Source organism: Lithobates pipiens, unplaced genomic scaffold (assembly GCF_037356315.1).
Source record: "Lithobates pipiens isolate NorthernLeopardFrog02 unplaced genomic scaffold, aLitPip1_a1.2 Scaffold_19, whole genome shotgun sequence".
NCBI classification, from domain to species: domain Eukaryota; kingdom Metazoa; phylum Chordata; class Amphibia; order Anura; family Ranidae; genus Lithobates; species Lithobates pipiens.
The window spans coordinates 92,126,939-92,153,142 of NW_027507764.1; the positions used below are offsets into that span (position 1 = coordinate 92,126,939).

The 26,204-nt window shown below is 43.4% G+C and overlaps 1 protein-coding gene across 1 annotated transcript in view; it reads right to left on the reverse strand.

The window, feature by feature from the left end:
• The window catches only part of EPC1 (enhancer of polycomb 1), a 112,914-nt gene extending 99,587 nt beyond the window's left edge, over positions 1–13,327 (reverse strand). The window contains exons 1-2 of the mRNA XM_077491082.1: positions 13,128–13,327; positions 12,624–12,836 (exon numbers count right to left, since the gene is read on the reverse strand). The gene's annotated coding sequence lies outside the window, so the exon portion shown is untranslated. The remainder of the gene's footprint in view (positions 1–12,623; positions 12,837–13,127) is intronic.
• Between the last annotated feature and the right edge of the window lie 12,877 nt (positions 13,328–26,204).

Genomic DNA, 26,204 nt, shown 5'->3' on the forward strand with positions numbered 1-26,204 from the left:
CCTGCATAGCTTGTGCCTATATGCCTTTTGTTTTCTACTGCATTTTTTGAGGGGGGGGGGTCACCCTACCAGTTTGTATACAAATCAATGGAACCTTCTTTAGTAAGGCAACAACACCACTGAAATACAGCAGTGGTGTTGCCACCTTATGTGAGCACGCTTGCACCAGGACTGACATGGTCATGCACAGCATTGCCATTTCCAATTATTTTTGTTAACCACTTCAATACCGGGCACTTATACACCTTCCTGCCCAGACGAATTTTGAGCTTTCAACGCTGTCGCACTTTGAATGACAATTGCACGGGCATGCTACACCGTACTCAAACAAAATTTTTATGATTTTTTTTTCCCCCACACAAATAGAGCTTTCTTTTGGTGGTATTTGATCACCTCTGGGATTTTTTTTTCTGCTAAACAAATAAAAAAAGGCCGAAAATTTTGAAAAGAAAAACATTTTTTTTGTTTCAGTTACAAAACTTTGTAAATAAGTAAGTTTTCTCCTTCACTGATAAGGCGGCACTGATGGGCACCAATGATGTGGCATTAATGAAGTGGCACTGATGTGCGACACAGATGAACATTGTAGGAATGGATGCCAATCAGTGCCCATTGTGGGCACTGACTGGCATCCCTGGTGGTCTAGGGGGGGTATACCTGGTGCTGGGCATCCCTGGTAGTCTGGTGACGTCCCTGGTGGTCCAGTGAGGGCATCCTTGGGGGGGCTGTGCTGATAATCGATCAGCACAGACCCCCCTGTCAGAAGAGCAGCCGATTGGCTCTCCTCTACTCGCGTCTGACAGACGCGAGTGAGGAAAAGCCGATAACCGGCTCTTCCTATTTACATTGTGATCAGCCGTGATTGGACACGGCTGATCACATGGTAAAGAGTCTCCGTCAGAGATCATAGTTGCGGGGTGTCAGACTGACACGCCGCAACAACGATCGCCGCGATGCGCGCGTCCGGTCAGGATATTAAAACCACTTTGCCACCGTCATTTTGCTATATGGCGGGCGGCAAGTGGTTAACAGTTAGTCAGAATCCCTTCCCTTTACATCTATATTGCGTAACAGGAGTAACTTTTACTGAACAACAAAGCTTCATTTATACAACCTTTTTATTTACAATTACCAAAGTCTTTTGCATGTAGCATGCAAGTCATATAATGGCAGATTCCAACATATACAGTTGTGCTCATAAGTTTACATACCCTGGCAGAATTTATGATTTCTTGGCCATTTTTCAGAGAATATGAATAATAAACACAAACATTTTTCACTCATGGTTAGTGTTTGACTGAAGCCATTTATGATCAATCAATTGTGTTTACTTTTTAAATCGTAATGGCAACTGAAGCTACCCATATGACCCTGATCAAAAGTTTACATACCCTGGTGATTTTGACCTGATAACATGCACAAAAGGGGGTTGAATGGTTATTAAAAAAGGTAACCATCCTCACCTGTGATCTGTCTGCATGTAATTAGTGTGTAAAAGGTCAATGCGTTTCTGGATTCCTGACAGACCCTTCATCTTTCCTCCAGTGCTGCACTGAAGTTTCTGGATTCTGAGTCAAGGGGAAAGCAAAAGAATTGTCAAAGGATCTGCGGGAAAAGGTAGTTGAACAGTATAAAAACAGGAAAAAGGGATATAAAAGATATCCAAGGAACTGAGAATGCCAATCAGCAGTGTTCAAACTCTAATCAAGAAGTAGAAAATGAGGGGTTCTGTTGAAACCAAACAACGGTTAGGTAGACCAACTAAAATTTCAGCCACAACTGACAGGAAAAAATAGTTTGAGATGCAAAGAAAAAATAAAATAACTTAAGGTGAAATACAGGACTGGCGTGGCCATTTCAAGATGCACAATAAGGGGGCACTTGAAGAAAGATGGCCTGCATGGTCGAGTCACCAGAAGAAAGTCATTACTACACAAATGCCACAAAGTATCCCGCTTACAAATACGCCAAACAGCACAGAGACAAGCCTCAAACCTTCTGGCACAAAGTCATTTGGAGTGATGAGACCAAAATTGAGCTTTTTGGGCACAACCATAAATGCTACATTTGGAGAGGAGTCAATAAGGCCTATGATGAAAGGTACGGAGGTGGATGACTGATGTTTTGGGGATTTGTGAGCTACAAAAGGCACAGGAAATTTGGTCAAACTTGATGGCAAGATGAATGCAGTATGTTATAAAAAAATACTGGAGGAACATTTACATTCATCAGCCAGGGAGCTGCGCATGGGACGTGCTTGGACATTCCAATATGACAATGATCCAAAACACAAAGCCAAGTCGACCGGTCATTGGCTACAGCAGTATAAAGTGAAAGTTCTGGAGTGGCCTTTTCAGTTTCCTTACCTCAATATCATTGAACCACTCTGGGGAGATCTCAAAACCTGCAGATCATGCAAGACAGCCTAAGAATTTATAGGCACTGGAAGCTTTTTGCCAAGAGGAATGGGCAGCTTTACCATCTGAGATGATAAAGAGCCTCATCCACAAAAAAAGACTTCAAGCTGTCCTTGATCTTAAAGGGGGCAATACACAGTATTAAGAACTGGGGTATGTAAACTCTTGATCAGGGCCATTTGGGTAGTTTCTGTAGCCATTATGATAAATAAAAAATAAAAAACACAATTAATGGATAATAAATGGCTTCAGCCAAACACTAAACTATGAGTGAAAGAAAAGTTTTTGTATCAATCATTTATATTCTCAGAAAAACGGCCAAGAAATCAAATTCTGGCAGGGTATGTAAACCTATGAGCACAACTGTACAAATCAATGTAGCTCTGTATTCAATACAGATGAAAGCTGGGTTCACACTAGTGCAAATTGGATGCAGGTTTCCCCGCATTCATATGACAGGAGAGTGTGCCTGTCTCTCAATAGAGCCGGTTCACACATATCTGAGGCAGCTGCGGAGCAAATTACACAGGGGTCCCGTGTGTCTTTGGCTTAGTTTCAGGCCTGAATTCAGGAAAAAAATTCAGGCTTGATTTGTCCCTGAAAATGGAGAACAGGGACACACCAAACCCCTGCTGTGAGCCTCATCCATATTAGGTGTGAACCCAGTCTAAAATGTATTTCTTCAAATGCAAGCAGTGTAAGGCAGCCCATAGACGAGTCAGGTTTTGTTCAACCAGCGGGTTGAATGCAAAAAACAGACACCATTCCCCCAATCACACATTTGAGGTGGATGGAGGAATCCTTCCCACTGTTTTTGTATTTTGACTGCTGGGAGAATACTCCGCCATCAGAATACACAAATGAGCACTGCACGCTATAGCCTGCAGCACTGATGAAGCAGACATTTTTCAGCAGGCAGTTGTACAGAAGTCAATCAGTAGATTGATTTCTGTACAGCGACAGTAGTCAGGAGTCACAATGTGGCTAGTCCCTGCTAATGCAGCCAAATTGTGATCCATATATGGCACATGGGTCAAATGCAAGGCCCACAGGCCAAAGCCGGCCTACTAGGCCATTTCATGTGGTCCTCGCACCTCTCTTGCAGCTTCTGCATCCCCTTCATCTCCACCCCCTACCTTGTCTCAGCAGCAGAGAGGAGGACAGAACTCCTCTGCCAGACCCTCCACTTCCCTGTGCAGGACAGGCAGAGGCTTGTCTTTGCCCCCTCCTTGTCTCAGCAGTTGGCATCATAGAGGAAGACAGAACTCCTCCCACAGATCCTGCACCACCTTTAAAGTGGTTGTAAAGGCAGAAGTTTTTTTTATCTTCCATCATTCTATGCATCAAGATAGAAATGAAGCGTTACTGGATCTACTGATTACCAACCTTACAGACCTGATCACGGGTGTGGAACTATGGGCAATTTAGGAAACCGCGATCACAGGTCAATTTGCTTCAGTATAAAAGACAATGAATTTCAAAAAGCCAACTTCCCTAAACTATGAACCTTGTTAGAAGGTTTGAATTGGGATAAAATCTTAGGAACAAAGAACACGGAGGAGAGATGGGTTTGCTTTAAGAGCATATTAAATAAGGGCATTAGCCAATGCATCCCATTGGGTAATAAATTTAAAAGAGCAAACAAAAGTCCTGGATGGCTTAAGGCCAATGTAAAAATGCATATATAAAAAAAAAAAAAAAAAATAATAATAATAAAAGGGTTGAGGGATCATCATCATCAGCAGGTAAGGGCGCAATTAGGGCAGCCAAGATAGAACATGAAAGAACGCTGAGGAGAGCAAAAACAAAAATCCCAATAAATTCTTTAAGTATGGAAACCGTAAAAAAATAAATGGGAGGACAGGCCATATTGGCCCCATAAAGAATGAGGAAAGACATCTGGTTACAAAAGGATGGGGAGATGGCGAAGGTATTGAATTTATTCTTCTCGAGGGAATCAGGGGGCTTTAGTAGCCAAAACTGCAGTGTTTATCCTTATGACAACACAGGAAGCACCTCCGTGGTTAACAGAGGACAGAATTAAAATTAGATTTGGGAAACTTAACATTAATAAATCACTGGGACCAGGTGGCTTGCATCCGAGGGTACTTGGGAAACTCAGTAAAAATTTGAAACAATGGTCTGGCAATTACTTTACTGACAGTCTACTGACTGGAAGGGTACCAGGTGATTGGAGAAAAGCCAATGTAGCACCAATATTAATAAAAGGGCCCAAAATACATCCCTGGGAATTACAGACTAGTTAGCCCAACATCAAAAGTATGCAAGCTCTTGGAGGGGATGATAAGGGACTATATACAAGATTTTAGTAAAAAGAACAGTATCATTAGCAGTAATCAGCATGGATTCATGAGTGCACGAATTGAAAACTGGCTACAAGGGCGAGTTCAGAGGGTGGTTATAAATAGGGAGTACGCAGAATGGCCAGGGGTGGGTAGTGGGGTCCCCCAGGGTTCTGTGCTGGGACCGATCCTATTTATTTTGTTCAGAAACGACCTGGAGGATGGGGTAAACAGTTCAATCTCTGTATTTGTGGACGATACCAAGTTAAGCAGGGCAATAACTTCTCCGCAGGATGTGGAAACCTTGCAAAAAGATCTGAACAAATTAATGGGGTGGGCAACTACATGGCAAATGAAATTTAATATAGAAAAATGTAAAATAATGCATTTGGGTGGCAAAAATATGAATGCAATCTATACACTGGGGGAAGACCCTAGTTGATGGGCTCAGCAATGGTGTGCAATGCCAAGCTGCTGCTAACAAAAGCAAACAGAATATTGGCATGCATTAAAAAAAGGGGATCAACTCCAGAGATAAAATGATAATTCTCCTGCTCTACAAGACTCTGGTCCGGCCATCACCTAAAGTATGCTGTCCAGTTTTGGGCACAAGTCCTCAGGAAGGATGTACTGGAAATGGAGCGAGTACAAAGAAGGGTAATAAAGGGTCTGGAAGATATTAGTTATGAGTTAAGGTTACGAGCACTGAACTTATTCTCTCTGGAGAAGGGACACTTGAGAGGGGATAAGATTTCAATTTATAAATACTGTACTGGTGACCCCACAATAGAGATAAAACCTTTTTGCGGAAGGGAGTTTAACAAGACACATGGCCACCATTAAATTTAGAAGAGGAGGTTTAACCTTAAACTACGAGTGTTCTTTACTGCAAGAGTGGCAAGGATGTGGAATTCCCTTCCACAGGCGGTGGTCTCAGCAGGGAGCATCGATAGTTTCAAAAAACTATTAGATAAGCACCTGAACAACCGCAGCATAAAGGAATATACAATATAATCACATACATAGCTTGGGCATGATGGACTTGTGTCTTTTTTCAACCTCACCTACTATGTAACCAAGATAAAAAGCCTTCTGTGTGCAGCAGCCCCCCTAATACTTACGAGCTTCAGCTCTATTCAGCAATGGCCAAAAGCCCCTCAGCCGTCTGGGACTCTGCCTTCTGATTGTCTGAGACACAGCAGCAGCACCATTGGCTCCCACTGCTGACAAACTCAATTAGCCAATCAGGCGAGAGGGGGGCGGGCCGAACCATGGCTTTGTATCTGAATGGATACACAGAGATACAGCTCAGCTTGGGTGCCCCCATAGCAAGCTGCTTGCTGTGGGGGCACGAAGCAGGGAGGGCCAGGAGCTCCAGCCAGGGACCCAAGAAGAGGAGGATCTGGTCTGCTCTGTGCAAAGCCACTGCACAGAGTAGGCAAGTATAATGTTTATTTTGATAGAAAAAAAAAAAAAAAAAAGACACAATCAAATTCTTAAGTCATTACTAAAACCAATAACAATCAAATGTAGAGGCAATTAAAGTGGTAGTAAACACTTTTTTTTTACCACTTATACCTACAGGTAAGGCTTACTAGTAGGTACTGTGAATATCTTCTAAACTTGCACTATTTAGGAGGAGATATTCACCCTGGATGCTGCCAGTAACATCACCAGTGCATGCGCTCTGAAGGTCCGGCATACCGTGCCGCACCTTCAGAGCCTGTGCCATAAAACTGTGGTTCCCACATGCATAAGCAGGGAGTGACGTCATTGTGCCCCTGCCATTCATGTAGACGGAGGGCGCGTACTGAGAAGATGGAAGCCCTCTCAGTGGTGACAGCGGGGGCACTGAAGGGCTTCGTTTTAAAGGCAAGTCCCTCATAATGTGCTAGTATGAGATGCATACTAGAATATTATGACATTGCCTTGCAGGGGAATTTTATTTTTCGCTTCAACTGCGGTTTAATACTATATATATATATATATATATATATATATATATTTCTGTTTACTTACCCGATTTATGCCTATATTTAAATTCACTTCCTCTTTCAGCCACTGCACATCATTTCCGGTTTTGCATTGGCTCCTGGGAAATCTTAGTCAGCTTAGCATGACACTGTTCCCGTAACATTTAACATTGGCGTCTATGGAAAATCTTGGTCAGCTTGGCATGGCAAGCTGATCAAGATCGCACTGCACGTGCACAAGATTGGCAGGTGCATGCTGGGTAGCCAGGAAGGACACTGTGGCTTCAGATGGCCACATTGTGAAGTTCCTACACAGCACGGCCATCTCCAAAGTAAGAAATTGATGCTGCACAAATAGAAAACTGGGCATAATTTAAAGCATACCTTTGTTACATTGCACGAGGCATGAGTATTCTATGGGTATTTTTATCTTAAGTCCTATTTCGGCTGGAACTGCTTTGGCTTGCTATCAACCACTTGCACACCAGTGCTCAGCTCTAGTAGAGTAAAGCTAGCTACACATTATGCACATTTTTATTGTTCTTTAGATTCACCTTCAACTATGTAGTGCAAGGGCCTGCCTGATTGCATACAACTTGAAGGTTTGACCTCATATTCCATGGTTTTCGGAAATCTAAAAAGGAAAATTGTACAATGCGTAGCCAGCTTAAGGAAGGAGACTGGGAGCCAATCGGTTGTGCTGGGAGCCAATCGGTTGTGCTGAAATGCAAATGTATTAGCAAGGGACATGCTGATATAAAGAGAGCAGAGTCACAAAGATAAGCTTATCAGTCTTCTGCTTCTCCTTTCATTGTCCACCCAAAGTCTGGGGTGGAACAAGATCTGTATGTGCTACCTAAAAGCAGTATTAAACCCACAAGTAAATTTTTCATATATTAGAGCTTACAAATTCTTAAATGTGATGGCTGCATTCATTTCCTTTTTAGGCTTTCTTCCTTCTATTATCATTTGGTGATCCAGCCAGTAAGCCTTTTTTTTTTCAATTGAAAAGCTCTCTTGCAGTTATGGGGATGAGGCAGACCATTTACCACTGATAGGGGTATTTAAAATAATGAAAAAAACAAGATAAAACTGCGCTGGTGGGTAACTAGACATATAATAGATATAATCACATAAACAAGACAATAAAAAAAAAAAAAATGCTAATCAGTCCATGTGTCTTCAAAGTTGCACCAATGGAATGCAAAAAAGTTCTAATTCACTCAGCTCCTCCCCCACGTGAATAGACCACCACCATTAGTTAGGATGTACTCTTACCAGAGAGAGTGTTGACCACCTACTATGGGTGGTCAAAGGGGGCTCATAAATCTCATATGCTCCATCCACGGTTGTTCCTTAGCATACAAAGAGCAGGAAGGATCATCCAACTGTCGCATGGAAAACGATACTCCTCTGGTCTCAGATCGTAGTATCCAGTGGAATGTATCAACAAAGAGATAAAACGCCACATAGTGCAAATCCTTAAAATTAGGTTTTAATCAAGTAATGCACTGACATGCCATTACATTGAAATAAAAAACTTCATAAGCCAAAACAACGTGCTCAATCCAAACATAAAAACAATGCCTTTACCCCGACCAGTTTTGTTGCAATAGGACTTCTTCTGGGCGTGGAAGAAGTCCTATTGTGACGAAACTGGTCGGGGTAAAGGCATAGTTTTTATGTTTGAATTAAACACGTTGTTTTGCCTTATGAAGATTTTTTTTTCAGTGTAATGGCATGTCAGTGCATTACTAAAACCTAATGCCCTGTGAACAGTGTGAAGGAAGTTCATTGGTGCCACTTTGAAGACACATGGACCGATTTGCAAGCCCAAGAAAAGTAAAAATCAATACAGTTAGTACATCTAAACGATTGGTAAGCTGTAATACATTTCCAGATTTTTGCCATGGCGCTATGTAACGCAAAGGAACAGATTGACCTTGGTAAGCATTTGTGGAATCTAGTTGCTCTTTCTGTAAATGGCAGAAACACAAGTTAAATTCCTGTTTTTAATTTTGATGTTAACAGCTGATTGTAACAGGTTCACTTTACATGATACTGACTGCATGTCCTATTTTTGAGCCCAACGCCAGTAATACTAAAACTCCTCCCTTGCAATATGGCTGGGCCCGTACTGTGAGGTCTTACTGCTTGTTTCTGTGTAGAGGATGGTAAAAGCACTTTTACTTAACTGATCCTCCGCACCCCTGGAAGACTGTGCACCCCCATGTGTAAGCGGTGAACTGTCCCTCGCCATCCTCACATTCAGAGCAGGGCTATAATCATTGCATACAATTTTGATGACAGAAAACCTTAGACCACTGGAGCGTATGGGGAAGAAGCCTGCAGGAACAGACCTAGCAGCGCGGAAAAGCCTGCAGGAACAGACCTAGCAGCGCGGAAAAGCCTGCAGGAACAGACCTAGCAGCGCGGAAAAGCCTGCAGGAACTGATCTAGCAGCGCGGAAAAGCCTGCAGGAACTGATCTAGCAGCGCGGAAAAGCCTGCAGGAACTGATCTAGCAGCGCGGAAAAGCCTGCAGGAACTGATCTAGCAGCGTGGAAAAGCCTGCAGGAACTGATCTAGCAGCGCGGAAAAGCCTGCAGGAACTGATCTAGCAGCGCGGAAAAGCCTGCAGGAACTGATCTAGCAGCGCGGAAAAGCCTGCAGGAACTGATCTAGCAGCGCGGAAAAGCCTGCAGGAACTGATCTAGCAGCGCGGAAAAGCCTGCAGGAACTGATCTAGCAGCGCGGAAAAGCCTGCAGGAACTGATCTAGCAGCGCGGAAAAGCCTGCAGGAACTGATCTAGCAGCGCGGAAAAGCCTGCAGGAACTGATCTAGCAGCGCGGAAAAGCCTGCAGGAACTGATCTAGCAGCGCAGAAAAGCCTGCAGGAACTGATCTAGCAGCGCAGAAAAGCCTGCAGGAACTGATCTAGCAGCGCGGAAAAGCCTGCAGGAACTGATCTAGCAGCGCGGAAAAGCCTGCAGGAACTGATCTAGCAGCACGGAAAAGCCTGCAGGAGCAGAGGATCAGGCAAGTAAAAAATTACTTTTCCAAATCCCCTAGTTCTTAACAAGCCGTTAACCTTTGCAGTGCAGGTCCACGGCAAGGGAGAAGTTTTCATTTTCATGGCGGTCGCCTAGAAAGCAAACTTGACATCAAAACTCATTAGCAGCCACGATAAAACGGACACCAGATTTATAAAACCTTGAATGTGATTTTCCCAAGACATATACTGGTGAACCAATCACTGCCATTTAAAAAACACACCTTGAAGATTCACCTGCAGTAATTGTTTGGTAAATGTCAGGCAGGCCATAGGTGGTGCAAATTTCTTTCCAGCAACCATGGAAGAAAATAAAATTTTCCTGATCGTGTTGACAGGGGGAATCTCTCCTGCCAAGCACTTGTCTTCTGCTGGTGGGCGGGGACCCAAGTTTATTGATCGATCAACTTGGTACATTCAGCCCACCCAATAATGGTTCGAATCTCAGCCAGTTCCTGCTGAACCCGCCATTTCCTGTTTTATAAAATATGCCCCTATAGTGGGTCATGCTTGTAGTTACATAAACAAAGTTATATAAAACAAATATCCAAACATTCTGAGCCAGTAGTTAAGTTTCTATTAAGTAACTAAAATTCAGAAATCATGCCATTTAAATCACCTTAAAATTAGACCCCCCCATCTTTCCATTATTTCACATGCTTCAAACAGATCTGAGGATCACATAGGAATGTTCTGACAGAACAGCCATTTTGACTGTAGCAAAATACACGCCCTCAAAATGGACTAAAGTGCAACTTTTTAAACACTCACTTTCCTTTAATACTTGCTAATACTATATAACTTGGGGGGGAGAGTTTCCTATTATAAAACATGGAGCTTCTACGTCATAAGCCTGCATTTTAAATATTAGTTTGGTTGATTTTCAAAATATGTACAATGCAGAAAACTCTAAACGATGATAAAGTAATAACCCTGTAAAGTTATTACTAAGTATACAATTTTTTTTAAACACACACAGTGTAGCTATGCTGATAAAATATATAAATAAAAAAAAAAAAAAAAAGCAAATAAAGTGAAGGTATATAATATATAAAAAGATAATAATGCTGATAAAATAAATAAAATATATATACTACTGTACATAAAGTAACATATATAATAACGAGCAAGGCCCTCCGATTCCTCCTGTATTGAATTGTAACCTTAATGTTGTAAAGCGTTGCACAAACTGTTGGCGTTATATAAATCCTGTATAACAATTATGTAATATATCAAGGTAATAATGCTGATAAAGTAAATAAAACATATATACTATATAAAGTAATACTAATAAAGTATATATAGTAATTAACTCTGATACAGTATTTAAGTAAATGTGTATATAAAAAGTAATAAATGCTGATAAAAAAAAAAAAAAAAGGAAGAAGAAGTAGTAATAAGTATTGTGTTTCTGGAATCAAAAAGAAAAAAAATTCAAAAAGTACACTCCATCTTAATAATATTCTAAAATTACTACATTTATATAAAAAAAAAAAAAAGTATATAAAATACTATATTATTATTTATAGTAAAAAAACACAGGCTGTGCAGACAATTTAAAAGAGCAAAATATTCAGATAGCTCCAAATAGTTTTGCTTTATTCACATTTAAATTGCTAAAATAAAAATTAAAAATACTCATACAATGTTCCTAAAGAACAATAATGGCACCCCTCCCCTCCAATTTAATCCCCCATGCATTGCTCAGCAGCCTAGAAACTAGATCACATATTTTTTCTGATTGCCATTGTCTGATTTTAATGGAGATCTTTTCAGCTTCCTATTTCTAAAAATAGAAACATAAAACAAAATGAGCTAAGCAATAAAAACCACCTTCCTAATTGTTATGACCCCCCCCATCAGCACCTGCATGGCTGTACAGGGAGACAAATTTCAGATCGTTGGCATTGAATGTACACAGATCAGATCAAACCTTGCCCCACCTCTCTCCCCTTTCTCTTAGTGTAACTGACATATAAAATTGGTTAAGAGCACCACAGCGCCACCAACACAGATCAATGTATAAAAGACAAACTCCCACCGTGTGCAAAAAAAAAAAAAAAAAAAAAAAAAAAAAAAAATTTATATATATTTCACACACAAAAAAAGAAGCATAAAAATGCAAAAATGCATCTGCAATTGTTTTCTTCTGAAATACAAGCCACTGAGAAGCCCATGTATGGCCAATGGCTCATCCCACCAGTAGCCTACGACAGGCAGCAATCTCTATAGAGGGAGCTGATCTTCTCCAATGTGAAGAACCACCATTTAGTACCAGCCATAACTTAGATCAGAATAAAACCCTCTTGTACAAGTCTCCTCCTTCTCTCCACTGTGCATTAAACAAACGATTCAGATCACACCACGACCTACATCCATTAATCTGTTGCTTTCTATTTTATTTCACTGATCCTTTGCAAATTAAAATTTAAAAAAAAAATAATATTTTTTTTTTTAAATATATCTTTGCATTTTTTTTTTTTTTTTTTTTTTTACTGTCACAAGCTACAAAAAAAAAATGACACATCAATTGTAACTATTTTAAACAGCACGATACAGGAAGAGATCTTTGAATAAAGGATTACACTACTGAGACACTATTTAGTAAATAAATACAATTAAATAAAAACACATGGACAGTGTATAACGCACTGCAGCGGTGCTGAAAACACCTTCCCTGCCAAAAACTAAAAACAACAAAGACAATTATCAAAATAAATAAATAAATAAAAATGTATCAATAATCAACGTTGTTTCTAAAGAAAAGAAAAGTAGCAATAGTGAAGATCTGAAATTTTTCAAGAGAAAGACACCCACTTTTTTTCTAAGATCAGACAGGGGGGGCAACTTAAGAATGAGGGGGTCGATGGTGAACTTACCTCTTAGGCAAGGAGGTGATGAGGGTGTCAAGCCCCAGGGAGGAATTCTTAAAACAATATAAAGGCAGAGAGCTGTGCCGGGGTCTATCAAACAATATCCAAGCAGCAGATGGCTTTCCAAACATCTTGAGATGGCAGAGCAGATCAGGAGTCCTACTTAGTTCCATGGTTCTCTGATGAGAGCAGAGCTTTCTTCAACCCAAATCTTCCAAGCTTTGTAAAAAGAAGAGAGGAGGAATAAAAAAAAAAAGCCCAAAGAAGATTAGAAGCGGAGGCAGCCACAAGACTCTGGGGTTAACAACTTTGCAATGGCAAATAGGCGGATTGTGATTGGATGGGAGGGCAGTGTCCCTCAGACTGCACTATCCCCCAGCTCCCCCCTTCTGCAGCCTGGAAAAAAAAAAGGCTGTGTGCCATTTTAAACTCCTACCATACAAACACAAACCTGATTTCTTTTTTTTTTTTCCTTTAGCAAACTGTGCCACCCCTTCATGTGCATACTACCTTTGTTCACTGCAGGCTTGATCTGTTGACATGCAGCTCTTTAATCACACCTCCACAATTCAATCAAGGCTGGAATGATGTCATGGGGGAAGAGGGGGGGGAGAGGCAAGTTATTACAATGCATTATTAGCTGATGAATTAGCCAGGAGATTGAAGGTGTCACTGGTTGCTGCTGGGAGAAGCACACTGATCGCCTATCTGCCATAAAACCCAGGGCTCGGCTATTTAAAAATAAAGCTATTGTTGAAGACAAAAAAAAAAAAAAGGATCAGTTTTCACTTACTGGCAACATTATAGCATGCTGCCCACAGTTAAAATGGCCGCTGCTGGGAGTTGCAAGGGACAGCCTACTAAACCCTCCCTTCTCTGTCTGGGTGGGGGGGGGCAGAACTAACAATGTGATAGGCCCCCATCCACGAGAAAAAGTAAAAAAATAAAATCTAGTTGCTAAAAAGGGGTCTGCTGCCTTGATTGGTGCACCGGTGACAGCAAGCTTTGTCAGTCTGTAACTTTTCTATTGTTCTGGAGATCTGATCAGCTGCCAGTCATGGAGGATTTACATGAATCTGCTCTCTGAAAACTTCCTGCTTTGCATATTTATGAGGTCTTTCACCTACCTTGGCTGAGGTTCAAATCAAGTGGGCTGGTGAAATGTGATGCCTGTGTGTCTTTTCATTGCAGAGCTGACTCAGGCTCTCTGTGCTGCTGCTGTATATAGGAGTGAAGCTTGCTGTGCATGGGGCTGCTGCTTAACCTTTGCCCCCCCCCCCCCCCCAAGAGCTTTGCATTATTTTGCACTGTAAAGTTTGCTTTTTAAGAGTATTTTTTTTATATTATATCTATAGTTATTATGATATGTCTATTTTCTATATATTTTAATATTTAAAAAAAAAAATCATCATGCTATGTATATTTTCTATATATTTTTAATACTTTAAAACATTTTTAATCTTGTATATTTTCTATATAATATTATTTTATTATTATTTTATTTTATTTTTAACGGTGGGATTTTATAGCAAATAATTAAAATGTTACTAAACCCAGGACCCTGCATTCACTATATCTGGCCTCCCACAATGCACAGAAATGCAATTATTTTAGTAAGCTCTAACGATCAGGGCCCTCTGATTCCTACTGTACTGTACTGTACTGTCTGCCCTCATGTTGTAGAGAGCAGAGCAAACTGTTGGCGCTATAGAAATCCTGTATAATGATATAAACTGCTAAATACCTTTTTTCTCATCAGCAGTTAGAGCAATCTCTTGACTTCTATGGCCCCTTTCACACAGGCGCCTCAGTTTGACAGACTCTGCTTGCTCAGCGGGGATCACTGCGCTGATCCCCCACTGAGCCATCGGATGACATGTCCATCTCCGCTTATTGAGCAGAGCGGAGACAGACCCAGTCCCGCTCTCCTCTATGGGGAGATTGGGTGAAAACGGACCGCCTGTCAGTTTTCTATCCAATCAATCCGCCAGACGGATGGAAAATTGAACCACCATCAATCTGGTTTTATTGAATCATCAGATAGCAGCAGATGTCAACAGGCGTGTCACAGCTGACACCTGCCGCTCCATAGGAGGTGAATGGAGGGCCCAATCGGGTCCGTCTGAAAAGCTGACAGGCAGACCTGATCGGACAGCCCGTGTGAAAGGGCCCTATCTGTGTCTGATTAACCACTTACCCACTGGGCACATAAACCCCCTTCCTAACCAGACCAATTTTCAGCTTTTGGTGCTCACATTTTGAATGCCAGTCACTCAATCATGCAACACTGTACCCATATGAAATTTTTGTCCTTTTTTCCCCACAAATCTCTTTCTTTTGGTGATATTTAATCACTGCTGGGTTTTTTTGTTTCTTGCGCTATAAAAGAAAAAAGACTGAAAATTCTGTAAAAAAATAAAAAATGCATTTTTCTTCGTAATAAAATTTTGCAATTGAGTAAGTTTTTCTTCATAAATTTTGGCCATTTATACTACATATCTTTGATAAAAAAAATAACAAAAATTGGTGTATATTATTTGGTCTTTGTGAAAGCTATAGAGCAGTGGTTATCAACCCTGTCCTCAGGGCCCACTAACAGGCCAGGTTTTATGTATTATTTTGGGGAGATGCAGACTAGAATGCTGCAATCACTGAGCAGCAAATTATATCACCTATGATGTATTTCCGTTATCTTGCAAACCTGCCCTGTTAGTGGGCCCTGAGGACAGGGTTGATGATCACTGTTGTAGAGTCCACAAGCCAGTCTCTGAAAATTGATCACACCTGAAGTACTGATGGCCTATCTCATTTCTTGAGACCCCAACATGCCAGGAAATTTGCAGGTTATTTCTCACACACACACACTGCATATACATACCACAAAACACATTCTGCTATTCCTCCCAAGTATGACGATACCACATGTGTGAGACTTTTACACAGCCTGACCACATACAGAGCCCTAACATGCAGGGAGCACCATCAGGTGTTCTGGAGCATAAATTATACACCTAATTTGCTGATTACCTCTTACATTTACACATTACAAGGCCCTGGAGCACCAGGACAATGGAAACGCCCCAAAAATTACCCCATTTTGGAAAGTAAACACCCCAACGTATAATCTATGAGGCATAATGTGTCTTTTGAACATGTCATTTCTTTTTCTACAAATATTTGGAAAACGTGGAAAGAAAATAAAAACGCATTTTTTTTTTTAACACAAAGTTGTCCATTTATACAATATTTCTAACACATAGCATGTACATACCAAAAATGACACCCCAAAATAGATTCTCCTACTCCTCCCGAGTACAGCAATACCACATGTGGGAGACTTCCACAGCCTGGCCACATACGGAGGCCGAGCATGCCTGGGTATCGCTGAGCATGGCTGGGGGTGGATGGGATGGCTGAGCATGGATGGGTGGATAACTATGACAGAGGGATGGATGAGCATGGATGGATGAGTACGAATGGCTGGATGGCTGAGTGTGGATGGTGGGATGGCTGAGCGTGGATGGTGGGATGGCTGAGCGTGGATGGTGGGATGGCTGAGCGTGGATTGCGGGATTGCTGAGCGTGGATTGCGGGATGGCTGAGTGTGGACGGCGGGATGGCTGAGTGTGGATGTCTTATACAGAGGGATGGATGGCTGGATTTGTCACTGAGCAGTGCTGTGGACACTATACATCTAGCCCACAGCACTCCTGCATCCAATCTCTCCCCTTTCCGCTCACACTGTACAGAGAGGGAGAGAGGAACCGGATATCATGCCAGTTTGTTTACATGTGATCGCGATGTCATTTGACAGCGTGATCACGTGGTAAACAGCCGCTGTCAGCCGACGGTCACAGATGCTACCATGTGTGCGCCCCAGGGGGTGCGCGGGAGCGTGATTCTGGGAGAAAGTCATAGTACGCCCTCCCAGAGTTATCGAATCGCCCTGTAGCCGTCATTCAGCTATGGGCAGGGGCGGACTGACCATTGGGGCCACTCGGGCACTGCCTGAGGGCCCCGTGCCACTAGGGGGCCCCATCAGGGTTGCCAGCCTCTGTAAAACCAGGGAAAGTATGTAAAAAAACTGTGTTTTTTTGTTTTGTTTTTTACATTTGTCTCTGAAATGTCCCTTACCGACATCATTTTGGTCTAAAAATCCAGAGATTATAGCTGCCCCACCTCTCCAGTACCTTCTCAGCCAATAGAAACATGTATGTGTATACTGTGTGTACATGTATGTGTATACTGTGTGATTGTATACTGTGTGTGTGTATACTGTGTGGCCCCATAATGTCTGATTGCCTGGGGGCCCCACAATCTCCTATTGCCCGGGGGCCCCATGAGTTGTCAGTCCACCCCTGGCTATGGGCTGGTTGTTAAGTGGTTAACTTAAATTAGAAGTTCACCCTAACACGAAAATCTCTAAAACCTGTAGGCATCCGCGATCTAACACTAACCTATCTAGCCCTGTAAAGAAGAATTTGCTATACATATCTTTTTTGAAGCCACTCCGGTCCAGTCTACAGCGGCGGAAGCTCTGCAGAAGAGACAGCCGACAATGACTGGGAATTGAATGAGAAATGACGTCGCCTATAGAGTTTCTATGGAGCTTCAGTTTTCGGCTGCCTCCTCTGTACACACTCTACAACAAAGCCATAATTAACTGCTCAACAAGGGACCGGATGGGTGCGGCTTTAAAAAAGGTATGTATAGCAATTTCTTCTTTACAGGACTAGATAGGTTAGTCTTAGATCGTGGATGCCTGTAGATTTACAAATGTTAGCGTTAGGGTGAACTTCTACTTTTAAGGCTGGGTTCACACCACAGTACGGAGCGGCTCACAGCAGAGGTCCGATGCGTCACCATTTCAGGTCTGATTTCAGTCCAAATTTTTGGCTGAATTCAGACCTGAAACGGACTAGAAGACACACAGGACTCCTGTGCAATTCGCACCAGAGCAGCTCTGGAGATGTGTGAACCGGCTCTATTGAGAGCCAGTCCCAATCTCCTGACATGCGAATTGAATGCGGAGAAATCCACATCCAATTTGCAATAGTGTGAACCTAACTTAAGCATGTAGGTGAACTTTTCATTCTCCTCTGATTGTCCAATGAAGCTCCAGGACCCCTGACCCTCTATCTGCACAGTGCTGATTGGCCCTGTGCTGATCATATGCACTCTCCCAAGAAAAAAAAAACTCTAGCAATGCACAACAAACTGAGCATGTGCAGCTTGCCCCAAGGCTCTGTTCTATCAGGAGATGGATTGGGGACAATGGAATAAGGCGAGGATCAAAGAAGGAAGGATTAAAAAGACTTTTACACAAAGCTGAGGGTTAACCCCTTAGGTTCCACAGTGAGTAGAACAAGCATGCTTTACTGTATATACAGACTGATTTTACTTTTGTGGGTTTGGTAACACTTTAATAAAGACAAAACTTTATTTTTAGTTTTTTTTTTTTGTAGAGAGGGACTTGAACACCTGTCAGATTTGTATTGCTGTTTGTGCCTTTGAGATTCACCCTCTCTATTTGTTCTTTTTACTTTTATTGGTGAAAGTGAAAGAAAATCCCAAATTTTGGGTTGACTTTTTGCAGGTAAATTTTATATATATATATATATATATATATATATATATATATAAAGTGTATATATGTATATGTAATGTGTTTATATCATTTTTGGAGCCTGTAAAGCATTGCACCGGCACTCAGCAAATTGCTGGTGCCATGCAGGTCTCCTGCAGATCTGTTATGCCGCGTACATACGGGCGGACTGTATGGCGTACTTAGTCCGTCGAAACACATTTCAGCGGACAATCCGCTCGTGTGTGGGCTTCAGCGGACTTTTTCAGCGTGCAGTCTGGCGTACTAAGTATTTCGGATTTTTCGAAATTATGTCTGTCATACTTTGGTTTCAGCGGACAATCCGCTCGTCAGTATGCTAGTTGGACGGACTAAGAATGGCGCATGCCCAGAAAGGATTTACACGGCGGAAGGGTGCTTTGCTGTGTCTTGGACTTCCTATTTCTAGTCCCGTCGTACGTGCTGTACACGTCATCGCGCAAGCTTTCGGCAGACTGTTTGTGCATCCGTGTGTGGTCAAGTCCGTTCAGTGGAAAGTATGACGGACTGTCCGTCGGATTGTATGACGGACTAAGTATGCCATACAGTCCGCTCGTGTGTACGCGGCATTAGTGTATCTGTGTGCCTGTACATTCCGTACAGGCAAGCAGATACACTGACAGGAAGAATCAACTATCTACCATGGCGCTCCATAGCGCCGTGCTAGTTTATTGAGGACTTCCAGCCCACAGTCGTAAAGGATGTCTTGGCTTGTAGTTCATTAACCCACAGAACTGTGTGTATGAATGACGCGGCCATGTGGGTGGAACCCCACACAGGTGTGCTTATTTCAAAAACTCTCAGCTAGTACGGGGAACTTCTCCCCGTATTGCGGTCACAGGGTGGGTGGGGACCAATGGATAGATTCATGCATAGGGGGTGTGTTTTTGAAGCACCTGATTAGAGCCATAGGCATCAAAAAAGGTTCACCCAGGTGTGTTAGAACAGTGAATGAATATTCACTTTCCTAATACTGAACCCCCTCTCTGCCAATCAGGTGTTCGGATCTGTTACCTGTCACCAGATTGGCTGAAATGACAGGCACTGTGATTGGATGCCTATCAGGAGGAGGAGACGCATGGAGAACACCACTCGCCGCCGAGACAGGGTAAGTGTCGGGCAGATGGCAAGCAGGTGATCGGGGGGAGGGGGGAACAGTGGCTGCATTTGATGGGCACAAGGGCTGCATTTAATGGGCACAGTGGCTGCATTTGATGGTCACAGTGAGGCTGCAATTGATGGGTTTTTTTTCAGTTTGTTTGCGCCCCCCCCCCCAATTTTTTTTAGCACCAGCCGCTACTGGTGGAACATGTAACATTTTCCCAAAGGTGATCTTATCCTTTAATGAACTCCAGGAATTATCTGTATTGCATTCTTATATTGGTGCAGCTTGGCACAGTGTAAAGCTGGCTGTACACTGATTGATTTTTTTGGTTTTGTTTTTCATTCAGCCTGCAGGCTGGACAATTCCTTCATCCATGATATACAGCACGAATGGATGAATCTGCAGTGTTAGTTTTGTATCCAGACAGCAGCTACATCTGAATGAATCTAGGTGCTACTTGGTCAACAGTTTTACATCCAGCTCCTTTGATCTGTCACGTTGGGCAGGTGGGTGTTGTTTGGGACACCTACAAAGAGAATTTCTTCTTCTGGTTCATCTGTAACTGGCCAAAATTAGATCAGTGCATGGCCAGCATATACACTTTATTACCGAAGTATTGGATTGCCTGTCTTTACACGCACATGAACTTTAATGGCTCCCCAGTCTTCATCCGTAGGGTTCAATATTGAGTTGGCCCACCCTTTGCAGCTATAACAGCTTCAACTGTTCTGGGAAGGCTGTCCACAAGGTTTAGGCGTGTGTCTATGGGAATGTTTGACCACTCTTCCAGAAACGCATTTGTGAGGTGAGATGTGAACGAGAAGGCCTGGCTCACAGTCTCTGCTCTAATTCATCCCAAAGGTGTTCTATTGGGTTGAGGACAGGGCTCTGTGCAAGCCAGCCAAGTTCCTCCACCCAAAACGTGCTGTGTCGCCGCTGCGCTCTGGCTGCCATGCTCAGTCTCAGGCTGAGTGGCCAGCACCCTGTGAATGGGAAATTTGATAATGGTAATTATGTTCTTTTTTTCCTCTTATGTGACAGCAATCTTCTAATCAGCCGCCTCATGGCCAGGCTTTTTTAATCAGTGTGCACCTACTATCTCTGGGCAGTGGCATAGCATGGGGGAGGGGACAGCCGGGCTATGGTGCAAAATTTAGGGGGTCGCTGTTTTGAGTGTGCTGCCTTTGATGTAGAGCTGCACGATTAATCTTTCAAAAAACACGATCTCGATTCACCCCCCCTTCCGCTGAAAGTAGGCGATTCTTTCATATAAACAAGTGGAGAGATTATCTGCTCACTCAGCTGTAAAAAAAAAAGCATCCCAAGCAATCTTCCAAGTGTAGAACTTGAAACATTGTTACTAACTCTTCTTAGATCAAAGGGAAAGAACTTCTTGTGTAGGGGTGAGCCGAACACCCCCCGGTTCGGTTCGCACCAGAACTTTCGAACGGACCCCAAATTCGTACGAACTTTAGAACCCCATTGAAGTCTATGGGACTCGAATGTTCGAAATTAAAAGTGCTAATTTTAACGGCTAATATGCAAGATGCTGCCCTAAAAAGGGTTTGGGGACCTGGCTCCTGCCCCAGGGGACATGGGTCAATGCCTAAAATGTTTTTAAAAATGGTCGTTTTGGCGGGAGCACTGAAGTGAAAAAAAAAGTGAAATATTCCTTTGAATATCATGCCTGGGGGGTGGGGTGTGTCTGTATTATGCCTGTGAAGTGCCTCATGTTTCTCGTGTTTAGAACAGTCCCTGCACAAAAATGACATTAAACGGAAATAACATCATTTAAAACTGCTTGCGGTTTTAATGTTATATCTGGTTCCTGCAATATGGTTGAAAATCATTGAGAAAAATGGCATGGGTAGCCCTCCCTGCCCATTACCAGCCCCTTTGGGTCTTGTACGCATATTAAGGGGAACCCCGTACCCATATTAAAAAAAGGAAATGCGTGTGGCCCCCAGGCCCTATATATTCAGAACAGCAGTATACAGGCGGTGCAAACAAGACAGGGACTGTGTAGGTTTGTTGTGTTAAGTTGAATCTGTTTGTAATTTTCAACTGGTACATTTTTAACCACCTCCCGCCCGCCCTATAGCCGAATGACAGCCGTAGAGCAGGCGGGTTCCTTCGCCTGGCCGTCCCTGGACGGCCTTGTGTTTACTTCCGCAATGCGCGCCGCCGGGGGCGCGCATCGCGGAAGTTTTGTATTCGCCGTGTCTCCCGGAGACAGGCAAACACAGATCGCCGTGAACAGCCAATCAAAGCGGCCGTTCACAGCACGATCGCAGCTGCCAATGGGAGATGATCTCAAATGTAAACATATGAGATCATCTCCCATTGCCGTGTCTCTCCCTCCTCACACAGAGACAGCGTGTGAGGAGAGAGAGGATCTGTAAGTCAGCCCCAGTGCCAACTGTCAGCCCCAGTGTCATCTGTCAGCCCCAGTGCCATCTGTCAGCCCCAGTGCCAGTGCCATCTGTCAGCCCCAGTGCCAGTGCCATCTGTCAGCCCAGTGCCATCTGCCAGTAGTGCCAGTTCCGCCAGTGCCACCTGCCAGCGCCAGTGCCACCTGCCAGCGCCAGTACCTGCCGTCAGCCCCAGTGCCGCCAGTGCCAGTGCCGCCAGTGCCAATGCCACCTGCCAGCGCCAGTGCCACCTGCCAGTGCCAGTGCCATCTGTCAGCCCCAGTGCCGTCAGCCCCAGTGCCGCCAGTGCCGTCAGCCCCAGTGCCACCTGCCAGTGCCACCTGCCAGCACCAGTGCCACCTGCCAGCGCCAGTGCCATCCGTCAGCCCCAGTGCCGTCAGCCCCAGTGCCGCCAGCCCCAGTGCCACCTGCCAGTGCCACCTGCCAGCGCCAGTGCCACCTGCCAGCGCCAGTGCCATCCGTCAGCCCCAGTGCCGTCAGCCCCAGTGCCACCTGCCAGTGCCACCTGCCAGTGCCACCTGCCAGTGCCACCTGCCAGCGCCAGTGCCACCTGCCAGTGCCATCTGCCAGCCGCAGTGCCATCTGCCAGCCCCATTTGCCAGAGCAATTAGCCAGAGCAAATAGCCAGCACCATCTGCCAGTGCCAGTGCCATCTGTCAGCGACATCTGTCAGCCCCATCTGTCAGCCCCATCTGTCAGCCCCATCTGCCTCCAGTGCCATCTGCCTCCAGTGCCATCTGTCAGTGCCACGTGTCGTCAGTGCCACGTGTTGTCAGTGCCACGTGGGGTCACTTTGTGGGCATTTCCATTGTCCTGGTGCTCCAGGGCCTTCAAAACTGTAATAGGTGGTTGAGAAATAAGATGTGTAATTTATGCTCCTAGAACGCCTGATGGTGCTATTTCAATATTGGGCCTCTGTATGTGGCCAGGCTGTGTAAAAGTCTCACACATTTGGTATCGTTATACTCAGGAGGAGTAGTAGAACGTATTTTGGGGTGTCATTTTTGCTATGTACATGCTATGTGTTGGAAATATCTTATAAATGGACAACTTTGCGTAAAAAAAAGGCGGTTTCATTTTTTTTCCACATTTTCCCAAAACTTCTGGAAAAAAAATGAACCATTCAAACGACTCATTATGCCTCATAGATTATACGTTGGGGTGTTAGCTTTCCAAAATGGGGTCACTTTGTGGGCATTTCCGTTGTCCTGGTGCTCCAGGGCCTTCAAAAATGTAATAGGTGGTTGAGAAATTAAATGTGTAATTTATGCTCCTAGAACGCCTGATGGTGCTATTTCAATATTGGGCCTCTGTATGTGGCCAGGGTGTGTAAAAGTCTCACACATTTGGTATCGTAATACTCAGAAGGAGTAGCAGAACGCATTTTGGGGTGTCATATGTGGTATACACATGCCATGTGAGAGAAATAACCTATTACATTGAAAATTTTGTGAGAAAAAAATAAATAAATAAAAATCTTCATTTTGCAAAGAATTGTGGGAAAAAGATGACAACATCAAAAACCTCACCATGCATCTTAGTAAATACCTTGGAATGTCTACTTTCAAAAAAGGGATCATTTGGGGGGTATTTGTACTTTCCTGACTTGTTCGGGTCGCAAGAAATTAGATAGGCCACCAGTACATCAGGTGTGATCAATTTTGTGCGATTCGCATCACCGCTTGTAGACTCTCTAACTTTCACAAAGACCAAATAATATCCACTAATTTGGGTTATTTTTACCAAAGATATGTAGCAGTATAAATTGTGGCCAAAATGTATGAAAAAAAATTTATAATTTGCAAAATTTTATCACAGAAACAAAGAAATATGGGTTTTTTTTCAAAATTTTCGGTCTTTTTTCTTTTTTAGCGCAAAAAATAAAAACCCCAGAGATGATCAAATACCACCAAAAGAAAGCTCTATTTGTGGGAAAAAAGGACACAAAATTAATTTGGGTACAGTGTTGCATGACTGAGTAATTGTCATTCAAAATGTGAGAGCACCAAAAGCTGAAAATTGGTGCCCAGTAAGCAAGTGGTTAAAGTGTAGCTCCAGTCAAAAAAACTATTTTTAAGCTTTTTGGAAAACATAGGGAAGGGTTATCACCCCTGTATAATTTGTTTTGTCGTCCATCTTTTTTCATCTCACTTGCTGTTGTCTCCTTCTGTTTGCAAGTAGGAGATGTTTGTAAGTTGGATGTTTGAAAGTAGGGGCCTGCCCTATATGCTCTGCAGAAATGGCGGAACAAGGTGTTGGTTTTGCCACAATATTGTAAGCCCTCAAAGTGACTCTTGGTGGGCGCTGGAGCGCCCTGCTGTGAACGATTACGGTATATCAAGAATTGTAATTACATGCCATTGTTGAACAGTGGTAGAAAAATTGACCTTTGGTGCTTGTGGTGCTGGTGCCACAAGACTATAAGTCCTCACAGTTACTCTGGGTGGGCACAGGAAGGAGCCCTCCTGTGAAATATTATATCAAGAATTGTAATTACATGTCCCTGTTAAACAGGGGCAGAAAAATTGTGCTTTAGGCACTGGTGCTGGTGCCGCGACACTGCAACCTCTCCCATATACTCTAGTTTTATTGCAGGAATTAGCCCTGCTGCAAAGCATTGCATCAAAAATTGTAATTAAACGCCCCTGTTAAACAGGGGCAGAAAAATTGGGCCTTAGGCACTGGTGCTGGTGCCACCACACTGCAACCTCTCCCATATACTCTAGTTTTATTGCAGGAATTAGCCCTGCTGCAAAGCATTGCATCAAAAATTGTAATTAAATGCCCCTGTTAAACAGGGGCAGAAAAATTGGGCCTTAGGCACTGGTGCTGGTGCCACCACACTGCAACCTCTCCCATATACTCTAGTTTTATTGCAGGAATTAGCCCTGCTGCAAAGCATTGCATCAAAAATTGTAATTAAACGCCCCTGTTAAACAGGGGCAGAAAAATTGGGCCTTAGGCACTGGTGCTGGTGCCACCACACTGCAACCTCTCCCATATACTCTAGTTTTATTGCAGGAATTAGCCCTGCTGCAAAGCATTGCATCAAAAATTGTAATTAAACGCCCCTGTTAAACAGGGGCAGAAAAATTGGGCCTTAGGCACTGGTGCTGGTGCCACGACACTGCAACCTCTCCCATATACTCTAGTTTTATTGCAGCAATTAGCCCTGCTGCAAAGCATTGCATCAAAAATTGTAATTAAACACCCCTGTTAAACAGGGGCAGAAAAATTGGGCCTTAGGCACTGGTGCTGGTGCCACGACACTGCAACCTCTCCCATATACTCTAGTTTTATTGCAGGAATTAGCCCTGCTGCAAAGCATTGCATCAAAAATTTTAATTAAACGCCCCTGTTAAACAGGGGCAGAAAAATTGGGCCTTAGGCACTGGTGCTGGTGCCACCACACTGCAACCTCTCCCATATACTCTAGTTTTATTGCAGGAATTAGCCCTGCTGCAAAGCATTGCATCAAAAATTGTAATTAAACGCCCCTGTTAAACAGGGGCAGAAAAATTGGGCCTTAGGCACTGGTGCTGGTGCCACGACACTGCAACCTCTCCCATATACTCTAGTTTTATTGCAGGAATTAGCCCTGCTGCAAAGCATTGCATCAAAAATTGTAATTAAACGCCCCTGTTAAACAGGGGCAGAAAAATTGGGCCTTAGGCACTGGTGCTGGTGCCACGACACTGCAACCTCTCCCATATACTCTAGTTTTATTGCAGCAATTAGCCCTGCTGCAAAGCATTGCATCAAAAATTGTAATTAAACGCCCCTGTTAAACAGGGGCAGAAAAATTGGGCCTTAGGCACTGGTGCTGGTGCCACGACACTGCAACCTCTCCCATATACTCTAGTTTTATTGCAGGAATTAGCCCTGCTGCAAAGCATTGCATCAAAAATTGTAATTAAACGCCCCTGTTAAACAGGGGCAGAAAAATTGGGCTGATGGCATCACCCAGAACCAGAAATGTTCTTCCAACATATCAGCGGAGGAGGAAGAGGATAGACAATCAACATAACAGGACAGTCACTCAGCATCAGCATAGGCAGTCTTGAAGGGATGTGATATTTCAAAAAAAATTATTCGGTTACATCAGCTTCAGGTGCTTGGTAGCTGTGGGTTATCCAAGACTGATTCATCTTGATGAAGGTCAGTCGATCAACTGATTCGGTGGACAGGCGCACCCTGTGATCGGTAACAAAGCCACCAGCAGCACTGAAGGTGCGTTCCGAAAGAACGCTGGATGCAGGACAGGCCAGTAGCTCAATTGCATACTGTGCAAGCTCTGGCCAGTGATCCATCCTCAAGACCCAGTAAGCCAGAGGATTTTCGGTGGGAAAGGTGTCCAAGTCTAACCTTGCCCCTAGGTATTCCTGCACCATGTAAATCAGACGCTGGCGATGGTTGCTGGAACCGAT